Raw genomic sequence first — 14,234 nt, forward strand, 5'->3', positions numbered from 1 at the left:
GTTCGACCCAAAGCATCTTACATCATCATCATCTTGGACAGTTTCCAGCCACTGGCTGGGTCTGTCGGGAACACAAGCCTCTCCATCGTGTTCTGTCTTTCCACCACCCTCTTCCACCTTCGTTCAGTTCTCTCCTCTTCTCGTCACACATTCCTTCACTCCCTTCACCCATCTACCTCTTGGTCTTCCTCTGGGCCTCTTCCCTTCCAGTTGCAGATCAAACATCCTCTTTGGAATTCTTCCCTCATCCATTCTCTTCATGTGTCCATACCATTGCAGTCTTGATTTTTCTATCCTGTCCTGTACTGGTTCCTCCTTTAGTCTTTCCCTCACATACACATTTCGCAATCTGTCTCGTCTTGTTACACTCAACCTGCTCCTCTGGAACTTCATTTCACTAGCCTGTATTCTACTTTTGTCGCTTTTGTGCATTACCCATGTCTCACTTCGGTATGCCAACATGGGGACAAAGTAGGTTCGGTATATAATTCCCTTGGATTTCTGTGGCACCTCCTTGCTCCAAAAAAGCCCCCTAATGCATTTGTAGAACTGCCCTGCTTTTCTGCACCTTTCATTTATTTCCATTGCGTTTCCCTCCTTACTTTCAATCATGCTTCCCAGGTACTTGAAGTTCTCTACCACTTGTAGTTTTTCCCCTCCACAAGTTATATCCACATTTGGCCTATTCTTCTTCCTTGTTGTGACAATTATTTCACTTTTCTTTGCAGAGAAATGCATTCCATATTGTGCTGCCGTTGCCTCCCATACATCTAACTGCTCTTGCACCTCCTTCTCGCAATTTCCCCATAACATCAGGTCATCGGCAAAAAGCACTGCTTTCATTCTGTGATCTCCAATTGCATCTGATACTTGCTGTTGGATTTCAGCCATAACAATAATAAACAATAAAGGCGAAAGTGCACTTCCCTGTCGCAGCCCATTTTCCAGCTTGAACCATGCAGTACGTTCCCTCCCCACTTTCACACAACTCTCACTTCCCTCATACATTTTTCTGACTTTTCGTGTTATCTCTTCATCTATCCCTTTTGCGTTCAGCACATCCCAGAGCTTGTCCCTACAGATACTGTCATACGCCTTCTCAATATCTAAAAAGGCCATGATTAAGTCCTTCCCGTACTCATAGTGCCTTTCCTGCAGTTGCCTTACCGCAAATATGAGATCCGTTGTTGATCTTCCCGGTCTGAAACCATACTGCTCCTCTTGCAGTCTACTTTCAATACTGCTTCTTATTCTCTTCTCCAGGATCTTTTCATAGATTTTTCCACAGTGGCATAGCAGGGTGATTCCTCTGTAGTTCTCACATCTCCTTTTATCCCCTTTCTTGAAGATCGGGACTGTAATTCCTTTCTTCCAATCCTCAGGATTTCTGTTCTCCTTCCACACCACCCTCAGCACTCTGTATAGCCACTGGGTTCCTACTTCTCCTGCTGCTCGTATCATATCCACTGTTACTTCGTCCCAACCTGGTGCCTTGCCCCCTTTCATCCTCTTTATGGCTTCTTCCACTTCATTCCAAGTTAGATCATCAATTTCCCCACTATTATAATCGTCTGCTGCCTTAGGCTCTCCAACGCTGTTAGTTACCCGCTTGGCGGCATTCAACAGATCTTCAAAGTACTCCTTCCAAATCTTTTTGAGCTCATGCATTTCCTCCACAACTCTTCCATTATTATCCATGATCCTCAGGCACTCGCTTCTGTCGTTCCTCTTATTTCTTACCATGGTGTAAAGTACTTTTTTGTTCCCTTCACTGTCCTCTTCTAACATTCTTGTCCATTTTTCCATCCACTTCTTCTTCTCCGCCCTTACTATGGTCTGTGCCGCTTTCTTGCTTTCCTTATATTTTACCCTAGCTTCCTCTGTTCGGGTCTGGAACCATTCTCTGAAGGCTTTGTTCTTTCGAAGTACTGCCTCTTTACATATGTTGTTCCACCATGGGGTTTCCTTACTTCTCCTCTTTGTGCTAGTTCTTCCGCACACAGTCTCAGCTGCCTCAACTAGAGCCCTCTTAAAACCTCCCCATTCTTCTTCCACTGTTCTCTGATCTTCCTTTGGCAGCTTCTTCCTGATCAGTGTCTGGTACTGGGTCCTCCGTTCATCCTCTTTCAGCATCCATGTCTTCAACCATTTCTCCTGTATATCTGTTGCCCTCCTATCTTTTTTCTTACGTATGTCTTAAATTCAGAAAGGAAGGAAGCCAGTCGAGAAACATGATTTCCTCATGTCGGAAATATTCACTATACAGACTGAAAGACGTTGACCATTTTCATTGGCCAATGGGAGCTGGGTCTATCTCCTTTTCTTGTCATTAGTCTCTTGTGAGATTTGATGCGGCATGGGACAGTTTCTTCTACTTTGTCAACTCTTCGTCTCATGCCATTAATTATTTGTCTGATATATTCCAGTTTCTGTAGTCATCTACAAGTTTTATTCCCTCCGAGTCTCTACAGTACTATGAAGCTAATTCACTGGTATCTTAACACAGACCATTGTATCCCATCTTCTGTTTGATGTTCTTCAGAAATTTTGTTCACCAGATTCTGCAAAGAACTTACCAGCCCACTTAGTTCTTCAGCATCCTTCAGTAACACTGCGTGTTAAACGCTTCGGTTTTCCTCTCTTCCGATTTTTCCACTATCACAACTCACTTCCATACAAGCTAGCTTTAAAGCATAAATTATCAGAAATGTCTTTCTAAATTTGTAGCCTAAGTTCGTACTTGTCTAATTACTGGGTAAAACCAGGCCAAAATTATTCTGTTTCTGTATATTGTGTTTATTATAAATGCACTAAGTTACTCTCTGTAATATAATAACAGGTAATACATAATTTCTTTCTTGAAGATAGAAACAAGCTAGCAAGATAAAACCAATATTGTTTTCCTAAATAATTTTGGGTAACGAAGATACTGACATGCAAAACTGAGTTACAGTTTAATTTCAGTATAGTATTATAAATGACTTAAATCAGTTATAAGGGACTGTGCCCCTATATAAAACTATAGTACTGATATTTTATACTGTTTTCAGCTATCTTATCGGCGAATTAGAGTAACCGTCCTTTGTAAAAGTGTGCTAGCTGTGACGGAAACTTTTATGGGCCCAAACACTATCAGGGAAGTGACGGTATATGTAATGGTGTATTCAACTGGTGTTTCACACTGTGATTATGAAGCAGTTATCACGTTATGACATGTACAATGACAATAACATATCAGGATATAGGTAAATGCCACCACGAAAGACACGAAGATCGTGCGTTGCCACTGCCATTTACAGAGCATCCAAATGGACTTAGAAATTACTCTACAAAGTCCTGCGTTATGATTATACATCAGACAGCGATAATTATTAGTTTCACCACTTTTACCAAACATGAATTGTAATTCTCTGAAAATCAAAGGAAGTATGTGATTGATCTAGTATCAGTGAACTCTATAACATCCTTGGTGGACAATAAAAAGCTGCTGCCGACTGGCGTTCTCTTCTCTTTGGTAACTTGAGCCAAGCATGTGAGCATAGCTTTCATCCACAAGTGTAAATTCATTAGTTGAATAATAATTAATTTAGATAATAAGTTGTTTTATTTCAAGGAGTTTGACACTGTATCCTATTCACAAATATTAATAAGAATCACACCAGAATTTGGTAGCATTACATTGACTAGAGCATTCGATCAGACGCCAATAGCCACAGGTCGAATCTTCTTAAAGTATAAAGCTTGTTCTGAAAGTAAATGTACTTTTATGCAGCAGATAATAATCAGTCATCTTCTACGCCAACGTTCATTCACAGCGGCAGCTTAAACTTCTCGCACGTAGTCTATAATGAAGTACTGCTAAAGATATATTTTACGCCGGCGCAGGAATAGGTGGTTGAAACTTATACCGAGTTTTAATTCTAATTTTCACTGAAAATAATCAGTTCAGGAATGATTTTAAATTTTAGCAGTTCTGTGTCTAACTGAAGCCAAATTAAGTACTTCGAATTTATGCAACGGCAATGCTATTTATAACGTTTCCGCCTACCCCTACCTCCCCAGCCCATATCTTAAAAACAAATTCAAACTTTAAGCCAAGAAAATTTTGTTTCCCCATTTCTCTCATTTACGGAAACGTTATACATTCTAATAAGATTTACATTCTTTTAATTTTTGGTCCTTGATCGTTTATTTCTGTGTGTCTTCCTAGTAATGCTGAAATGTCCCATGAATGTTGTTTGCACTTGTCTGATTGTATAAATTATTTCAGAAGCAGATTCGAAACACAATTTAGTAATAATGAAGAGAAGACTGAAATTTAAGAGACTCGTCCGGAAGAATCAGTTGAAACGAAATGGGATAGTCCTAATGAAATAACGAGGAATGATAGGTACGTTTGAAGTTACCTAAGGATATTTCTAAAAACAGCCATGACAGAAACTGGACAGAATATCTAGATACAAAAAAGTAATGAGGAAGAAACTTTGGATAACAAGAGAAATACTTCAGTTCAGTTGAAAGAAGAAAGTACACAAATATTCACGAGAAGACAGGAATACAGTAGCATAAGTGGCTCAGGAAAGAGAAATGGAAGTGCAGGGAAACCAAAGCGTAATGACAGCAGTAAAAATGTGAAGAAATGAAAAATGATATGGTCTTCGAAGGATAGATTTAGCACACAGAAAAGCCTAAAGAACCGTTGGTGGACCGGCCGTTGTAGCCGTGCGGTTCTAGATGCTACAGTCTGGAGCCGCGCGATCGCTACGGTCGCAGTTTGGAATCCTGCCTCGGGCATGAATGTGTGTGATGTCCTTAGGTTAGTTAGGTTTAAGTAATTCTAAGTTCTAGGGGACTGATGACTCCAGATGTTAAGTCCCATAATGCTCAGAGCCATTTGAACCAACCGTCGGTGGAATTAAAAGTAAATGCGTCAACATTAAGAGGACAAGATGAACTCGACAGTTAAATGCAGATAAGTGGAGAGAGTATATTAAAGGCGTCTGTGAGGGGGAATAATTTCTGATGTAATAAACGAAGAGCTGGGAGTGAAAGAACACATGGCATTCTTTAGAATTTCCAAAATCATTAAGGGGAAGCGGCAACCAAACCACTTTGCAGATTTTTTGTAGTGTCTGTGAGTTTGAAGGTCAGATTTACGAAAAATATCATCCACGCAATACCGAAGATAACACTCACAGATAAGTGAGAAAACTATCAAACAGTGAGATTAACAGCAAATGCATCCAAGTTGGTGGTAGGAAGAATATACAACATAACGGGAAAGAAAACTGAGGATCCGTTAGATGACGACCAGGTAAAGGCACAAGACGAGCAGCTTCTGACGTTTAGCTTGATAATGAAAACTTTAGAAAAAACAGGATTATCGGCCTAAAAAAGCTTTCGACAATATAAAATGGTGCAAAATGTTCAAAATTTTCTGGAAAATTGATTTTAGCTGGGATTAAAATTCAGGATGAAAGAATATCAGTGATAAGATTTTTCTAAGGCTTTGCTATCCATAGCGAAAGTAAGGAAGGAAATACTGGATCTGTCGAACATAACGAACATCGTAATGAGTACAGAATATGGTTTGAGGGTGATCTCAAGAAAGAAGAGAGTATCACAAATAAGATTGACAATAACCTTATCATCAGAAGTGGCGACCATAAAGTACAAGATTTTACGGAATTAAGGAACTCTACTTCCATGGAAGTAAAATTACACATGACTATCGAAGCAACGAGACATAAAAAGGCGACTGACGCAGGCGAAGAGGGCATTCGCGACCAAAAGATGTTTCTAGAGTTACACTTCGGCCTAATCAGAGGAAAAAATTTCTAAGAGTATATCTTTTCGGCATAGGTATATGGACATAACCCGTGGATGGTAGGAAACAGGAAAAGCAGAGACTGGAGGCGTTTGAGATGTGGTGATATGCAGGATTCCTTAAGGAACGAATCGAGGACAGGAACCCGTTTCTGGAAACATCATCCAACGACGCTACAGAGCATCGAAGTTAGTGGCGGCAAGGGATGGCCTAGTGGCAAGTGGCGCCGGTGCCTGACACTAGGAAGCAAACGTGACTTTGTATGTTGACGGACCGTAGGCACAACTTCTCGCAATGTCATTTGTTATTTAGTGATCGCGACAGATTACCACTATTCCCAGAGGAGAAAATGGAGCTAGCTGCCGCGGATACAGGCCTTCTGCATCTACATCTGCTTACATACTCCTCAAACCGCCGTACCGTGCGTGTCAGAGAATACCCTGTACCATTACTAGCACTTTCCTTTTCTGTTCCACTCACAAAAAGGACAAAGAAAAAACGATTGTCTGTATATCGCATATGAGCACTAACTTCCCGTATCTTACCTTCATGGTCCTTAAACCTCATGTATGTCGACGGTAGTAGAATCGTTTTCTGCAGTCAGCTTCAAATGCAGGTTCCTCAAATTTTCTCAGTAGCATTCCTCGAAAAGAAAGTTGCCTTCCCCTCGGGGACTTCCTTTTATCCGACCTGGTGCGGATCGCGAAAACTGTAGCAGCAGTTGTATCCTATGAATGCGATGCTCCGTTTCCTAGGTAGATGAAGCGGATTTCCATCTGTAGTTTATTTTTCTCCAGTATACCGAACAACACTGCAGATTTTAGAGGGTGGTAGCAGAAAAATAAATTGCCAACAGAAACTCGTGTCCGAATCAGTCGCGATCACAGGATAATAAACAACACTGCAAGATGTTCCGCCTATGGCCCGTCAGCGTACAAAGTCGCGTTCGCTCCCGAAGAGGTTGCAAGCGCCAGCTCCTGTAACTTCGACGCTCTGTAGCGCCTTTCTGGACACAGGTTCCTGTCTTCGAGTTGTTCCTCAAGACACCACTACAATCCCTACAAGTGCGTCGCAACATTTCTGGAACACCCTGCAGAACAATATTGAAAAATAGATAAAAACATGGATCTTCTACACAGAATTGGGGACCAAAGCCACGTATGAAAAAAATGTTCAAATTTGTGTGAATTTCTAAGGGACCAAATTGCTGAGGTCATCGGTCCCTAGAATTACGCACTACTTAAAGTAACTTAAACTAACTTATTCTAAGAACAACACATACACACCCATGCCCGAGAGAGGACTCGTACCTTCAGTGGGAGCAGCCATGCAATTCGTGACATGGCGCTGCAAACCGCGCGGCCACTCCGCGTGGCGCATATGTGAAGCAGACCGACAAGAAGAAGGCTCAGGATGATACGACATGTGTTACGGATCAGGTAATCACTTCCATGGAAGAAGGATCTGTAAAGAATAAAAATTTGCACTGGAAGATAATTATTTGTTGGAATATAAACAACAAACAATTTAGGCTGTTGAGTGTTAAGTGCTACTCTGAGATGAAGAGACTGACATCGATTAGGAAGTTGTGATGAACTGCGTCAAACGAATGAGAAGACTGGTGACAAACAAAAGGTTCAAATGGTTCAAATGGCTCTGAGCACTATGGGACTTAACTTCTGAGGTCATCAGTCCCCTAGAACTTAGAACTACTTAAACCTAACCAACCTAAGGACATAACACACATCCATGCCCGAGGCAGGATTCGAACGTGCGACCATAGCGGTCGCACGGTTCCAGACTGTATTGCCTAGAACCGCTCGGCCACTCCAGCCGGCAAAACAAAAGACTACGCTAAGCAGCATCCCACTGGTACCCCCAAGTATGTAACGTGTTACGTGTGGTCCCACCACAGCATACTTCGCACAGTTTCCACTATTCAGTATTTTTTTCAACGAACATGAAAATGCTATAAATTACGAACATCAGGGTAAAGTTGCATCCAGTCGATTCCAATGGTCCCGCACACTCGCTACTGATCGAATACGTGCGATTTAGTACGTCGCAAACGGTGAGGATCGAAACTGAGGGGTGGCGCTGTGGGAAGGAGCGCTGGTTCCCTCTGGTGGTGGCGCTGCTTGTCTGGAGGGGGTTCCCCGTGTCGGCGGCAGCTCGGCCCGGCTCGCGCTTCGTTAATTTGTCCTCCGGCGCGGCGAGGCGCCCCCACACGCTGCTGACTCAGGCAGTCCTCCCTCGGGACTTCCCTGCTGCTGCTGCTGCTGCTCCGCTCCTGCTCTTGCTTCCTGGATGCTGTCTGTTGTCTGCGCGGATTGTCTCCAGACACCTGATACCACCAAGACAAGACACAGCAGTATTCGGCGCGTCTTAACCCTTTCGTGGTTGATGGGTCATATATGTCCCACTAACTTTGAGCGCCAGTTCGAGTCTCGGGATATATGTTACCCAGCTCTGCACGGTGCTGCCATCTAGGGACGACTGTACTGAACCTAAGAAAAAAATCGGGACTGCACTGCAAAGGCAATAGAGAAGCGGTGACTACTTTTGTTGACTGGCGTGTATATATGGCCGCTGCAAAGCCAAATATTTGTGTCAATCTTCAGTTTTCATCATTTCTCACTTTCCAGCGATGTCTGAAGTAAGTAATTCATCTTATTATTAACTTAACAATCATTTTTTAGTACAAATACAGTGTGAAATGTACAGTCGTGGACAAAACGAGCGAGACCCCTCGCCTTTTCGTTATACTGATCCGCACAGCTTTAAAGTCTGCTACACAGCATAACAGGCAAGGCGACGAAGTGCTACCAACATAATATGCACAGGCGCGAAATTGAAAAACTGTCCGACGCAAAGTACCCCAAAACGTTACGAATTAGCAAAATATTATGCGCATTCGGCCGCGAAACGGTCTGTGTCAACGGTCAGACCAGTCATACTGGATTACTGTTGCGTAAACTTTCTTTACATAAAGAGCCGTATCTTTAGATTGCGTTCACATAGAAGCTCACTTTTTTACACCACAAAGGGACCGTATACCGCAGGAAGTACGATACATTTTCGCTTATTATGTCTAACCGTTCTAGAGGAATACGGATTTTAAGGGTTGGGTAGACAGATAGACGTCAAGAAAGTGAGACTAGTAGGGTTCCATATTTACCGATTTAGGTGACTAAATCCTAACAACGAAAATAGCTACGACAGTTCCTGAAGATAGGGCCGCGTAAATAATTCCCCCTACTCTTTATTCGAAATGTTCTAGTGCAGTCAATACATCAGCATGATTAATCTTAGCTACCCTTTCGACCCAAATCACGTTTACAGGAAAGCAAATAAAATCCATTTGCCTATACACGTGGTAATTCAAATTGTAGTATATGCCACCGCGTTTTAGAAGTGCGAGCATTCCCATTGCTTAAGAAACACGTCGGCTAATGAACGTTTCCTGACTGTGACGAGTCTAATGGCGAATTCGAAACATTGTAGAATACGTTTGGCAGTTATGTCGCCGTTTATTTCCTGGGGTGGTGCAGAATTATCCTACTAAATTTACTCGCTAATAACAGTATTTGGTATATCGATAAACATCCCGAATGATTGTCATATAAGCGGTGACATAAAGGTAGAAAATTCATGTTTTTGAGTCCAGAAAGCTCTGTGCAACAGAAACTGCAAATCATTTTGCCATTTTCATTGCGAAATTGCCGGTTTATTCATGTCTAGGGTAATAACAGATGCCTGTTTGCCTGGGTTTTCCGCTAGCGTGGTGAAAGGTGTTTGCTACTTGTAATCTCCCCACGGAAAATTACCCTCTACCACGCAATAATTAATAATGGTCAACCAAATCATCCACATGTATTTACGTTTGAAAAGTATCTGATCAGATTTTCTAGTAATATATGCGCCGACAGCTCGTCGACGCCAAAGTATTTTTCTAGTACGTTTATTCTTTGGAACAACAGAGGTACAGAAATGTATGCTCCATGGTTATTATAGAGAGAGAGAGGAACAGCTTCGGAAGTATCGGTTGGAAGATTGTAGGATTGCTAAAGGAGATTTATTTACTCTTCTTCGCGCTAAAGCGAGCTAGGAAAGTTTGTGCCGCTAGCGTGATAGATAAAGAGAAAGAAAAACCTGTAAAAGAAAATTACATGAGACTTGGAACCAACAGAAAACGGAACATGTACGGAAATGGATATACAATTTTCCTCAGAAGTAAGGTTTGTGACCATTTTATTCTAGAGTGAATGACGAATGAGTTCTCTGTCTGAACCATTGATGATTGTCTGGGCCCTGTAATTAATTGGGAAGTTTCAGCTGTGACGAAGAGAGCCTGCAATCTCTGAGTTTTTTTTGAAATCGTCCAAAAAGGCTTCGTCCACATCTGAAATTTTAGATCTGTCGTAAACTGAACGAATTGTTCAAACGATCGATTTTCCCAACTGAATGCAGGGCTTAATAATAATAACAAATGTAGAGATCTTTTCTAGCAAGCCAGCCGCTGAATATTAAGACGAAGGGCTCCACCAGAGATTCTACTAGGCTGATTTCACGTAAATAATATATTTAAACTGTACACAGATAAAGGACAGAGAGAGAGAGAGAGAGAGAGAGTGAGAGAATCCTCCATTAGCATAATTGTTTCTCTGTCTTTTCACGGATCAGCCTAACTAGAAAACACGAAGCCCTGACTTTATTGTACCGATTTATGTGTGAGAGGGAAAGAGCGATAAAGGCGACAGATACACTTCTGTACAGACAAAACATTACACCAAGTTAGCGGCAAGCTGCATTCATATAGACTTTCATCATTTACAAAAGCAGAGTAGAATTCATTATAATGGCCAATCCGTGACAGGACACGTTTTTGGACGTTTTTAAAATAATTTTGTTCTCTGTTTCATGTGAACTACGACGAGACAACTTAACTTGGAAAAAAAGAAGAAATACTCGCAGGCAAATTAAGTGGATCTACAAATAAAACCAGCACGCTGCATTTACCTGTATAAGTACTATAAGAAAGTAGCCACAAAAGTCGGCTGGAGATGTAACAGCAAGTATGCAACATGGATTAGATCCATTAGTAATTATCATGAGACAGATGCAGATGATAACCGAGAGCATGAATAATATGAAAACCGACATTAATGGGAAGTTAGCCTCAGTTACCGAGGGGCAAAATGATTTGAATGCGAAATTAGCCTCAGTTACTGAGGGGCAGGAAAATCTGAAAGCTGAGATTAAGCAGCAGTTACATGACAGTTTTTCCGAATTAGAGCAGTGGATAGAGGCGAAGACAAAGGAACTTAAAGATCAGGCCGAAGAGACGGAACGAAAATTAACTGCACAAATAGAATTGGTTAAAGCTCAATGTGAGGAATCTACTCAACGCGTACGTGTAGAAATGAAGGAGTATGTGGCTATTAAGATAGATACCGTACGGGAACAGGTGGAAATGGTTCCGCAATTAGTACAAAAGCAAGATGCCATGTCATGTGCAATTGCGCAACTTCCTGAATTGGCACGTACGCAGACGAACCTAAAGGAAAGTGTTGAACATCTGACCGAACGTCAAGACGTTATAGACCACCAAATTAATGTATTAACGGGTAAATTATCCGAAATCACATTAGAAAACAAAAGGCTAATGTGTGAAAACGTTGAGCAAAATGTTAAAGCAGCATTCCAGAGTCTATGCGGCAAACAGGAAGAGAATTTGTTTGCGAAAGGACTTGAGGAAGTGCGACAGCAGTTAGGTGCTGATTTCGAGCATTGGAAACAAACGATAGAAGAGTCGATACGCGTTTCACAACAAGGCTCAGAACAAATGAATACCGGCCAGCAGCAGAAGTTGGCAGCGTCTGTAGAGCCAGTTACTGCACATTCGCACACGATACCGACTTGTGTGAGTAACTCGAATATTAAATTGCCACGAGCTAGTTGTTCGCGTGAAGTTTTATCTGACGGAGATTACGAAAGCCTTTGCCATGCCAAAGAAAAAAAATGATAAAGCATCGGCAATTCCAGATTTTTAACACTGACAAAAGGGGGGTCCATCCGATTGTTTTTATCCGAAGTTTTAGAGGAGTGCTACCCAGAAATTGGTCGGAGTGGCAGAAAATCAGTTTCGTGACTGGGTATATACAAGGTTCGGGGGCGATCTGGGCCTCGGACATGACTTCTGTTTGCTCGACATATGACGATTTTGAGAAAGCGTTTTTAGCAAAATTCTGGTCAGAAGGGGTACAGGAACGCCTAAGGCAGGAGGTGCTCTACCCAGAGCCTTTCTCTTTTTCAAAAGGAAGCCTTAGGAAGTATTTTGAAAAATATATAAACAAAACTAGATATTGGGACAGACCTATGCCTTTGCCAGACATAATAAACATACTTAAGGCAAGATTACCAACTAACATCCGGAATCAATTAATTTACGGGAACGATAAAGACTTGGAGTCGTTCCTCACGACGTTAGATCATATAGACATTATACAAGAGAGCAACCAGAAAGCCCGTAACAACAGATTCCAATATAGGGAGATAGAACCTCCGCCAAATGGTAGGCAAGGGAACGCACAGAGATCGATAAATAGTGGAGAAACCGCTCAAAATCTCAATAATAATACCGGCAATAGTGTTGCGAGGGGCTGTCCAAGGAACAACAGGAATGGGAAACGATACAATCCCGTATGGGGGAACGAAAGGAATTTCAGACCGCAAGCCTGGAACAATAACAGTAATAAAAAGTGGAATCAACCGGGGGGAATAGATTCAAATAACCAACATCAGTGGGGACGGACATCCACGAATCAACCGGTAATTACCGAAGTGACGGACGATGTCAACCACCAGGCGAATCAAAATCCAACAAACTTGTAAGGACCCACTCGTGCCCCGGAGGAGCGGTCAACAATTGGTTGAGGGGCAACAGGATATGTGTACCCATGCTAACGTATAATGATGGACGATTACTGGCAGATGAATTGACCGAGGACTTAGAACTCCAAGATGAGGATAAGGAACAGGTGGCAGTAGCCGAAGTGCAAGTCATTTTGGAGACTGTACCTATAGTGGCGGTTTTGGACACAGCTGCAACCACGAATGTTATTTCGGAGGTTCTATTCAACAAGATCAGAAATATAAGACGAGTACCAATTTTTCCAGTTCAAAATTGCAGAATAATAGGCGCCGTTGGGGCTAGATCGGCTAATGTAAAAGTGCAGTCACTACTTAGTGTAGAAGTCGGAAATGTAGCAATATTAAGCACATTCCTTGTTGTAAAAAATTTGGTGGTAGACTGCATTATAGGAGTCGACAGCCAGTTCTCTTACAGGAAGAGTTTTCCTTTTGGTCATTGCTAATTCTTTTGGAATGAATGTTGCATGTGAATTCGAATATCCCTGTTCCTTCTACTCTTCCCATTGTGGGCCGCGTAGAAGATCAACTACAGAGGGGGCCGCGTAGAAGACCGACTACAAATGTGGACGTCGGGGACATGCAAGACCCGGGGGAGTTTAGCACCGCAAGATATTGTACCAGGAGCAAGATTGTAAAACGAGAATTCACGTTATTTATTGAAAAACGTTTTTTTTTGCTAGAGGCACAAACCACTCTTCTCCAAATCGTGATACAAATTGATCCCTGTCTTTCCTTTAGAGATCTATTTCAAAATTATATTTTTTTTCTTCTATAGGCTTTCCTATCTTCTATGTACCGTAGGCTGGGGGTCTAGGCTTAAGAGGTTTTCCAAGGTTTCCCTGCTTAAGAAAGTTCCCGAATGGGTAGACCCTGACATCAGTTCATGAAAGATCATCTTCCTTGGTTGTGCACAGCAAATATAACACCTAGATGCACGTAAAAGCAATACAGCCGCGGTACCGGTCTCTTCATTTCTTCTATCTTCGACATTTCTTTTCTTCGTCTGTCTCAAATATAATATTCTTTTTCAGTCGGAGGACTGACAATCATCACTTCCGGGTTATCCACGCTAATAGATAGCTCGCGAAGTGTGTTCGGTGAATCAAAATTGAGCTCACAAACTTCGCTCGCTGCGAGGGGCAATGTAATCTCCCCACGGAAAATTACCCTCTACCACGCAATAATTAATAATGGTCAACCAAATCATCCACATGTATTTACGTTTGAAAAGTATCTGATCAGATTTTCTAGTAATATATGCGCCGACAGCTCGTCGACGCCAAAGTATTTTTCTAGTACGTTTATTCTTTGGAACAACAGAGGTACAGAAATGTATGCTTCATGGTTATTATAGAGAGAGAGAGGAACAGCTTCGGAAGTATCGGTTGGAAGATTGTCGGATTGCTAAAGGAGATTTATTTACTCTTCTTCGCGCTAAAGCGTACTAGGAAAGTTTGTGCCGCTAGCGTGATAG

This window comes from Schistocerca serialis, chromosome 1 (genome assembly GCF_023864345.2).
Source record: "Schistocerca serialis cubense isolate TAMUIC-IGC-003099 chromosome 1, iqSchSeri2.2, whole genome shotgun sequence".
In the NCBI taxonomy this organism is placed as follows: domain Eukaryota; kingdom Metazoa; phylum Arthropoda; class Insecta; order Orthoptera; family Acrididae; genus Schistocerca; species Schistocerca serialis.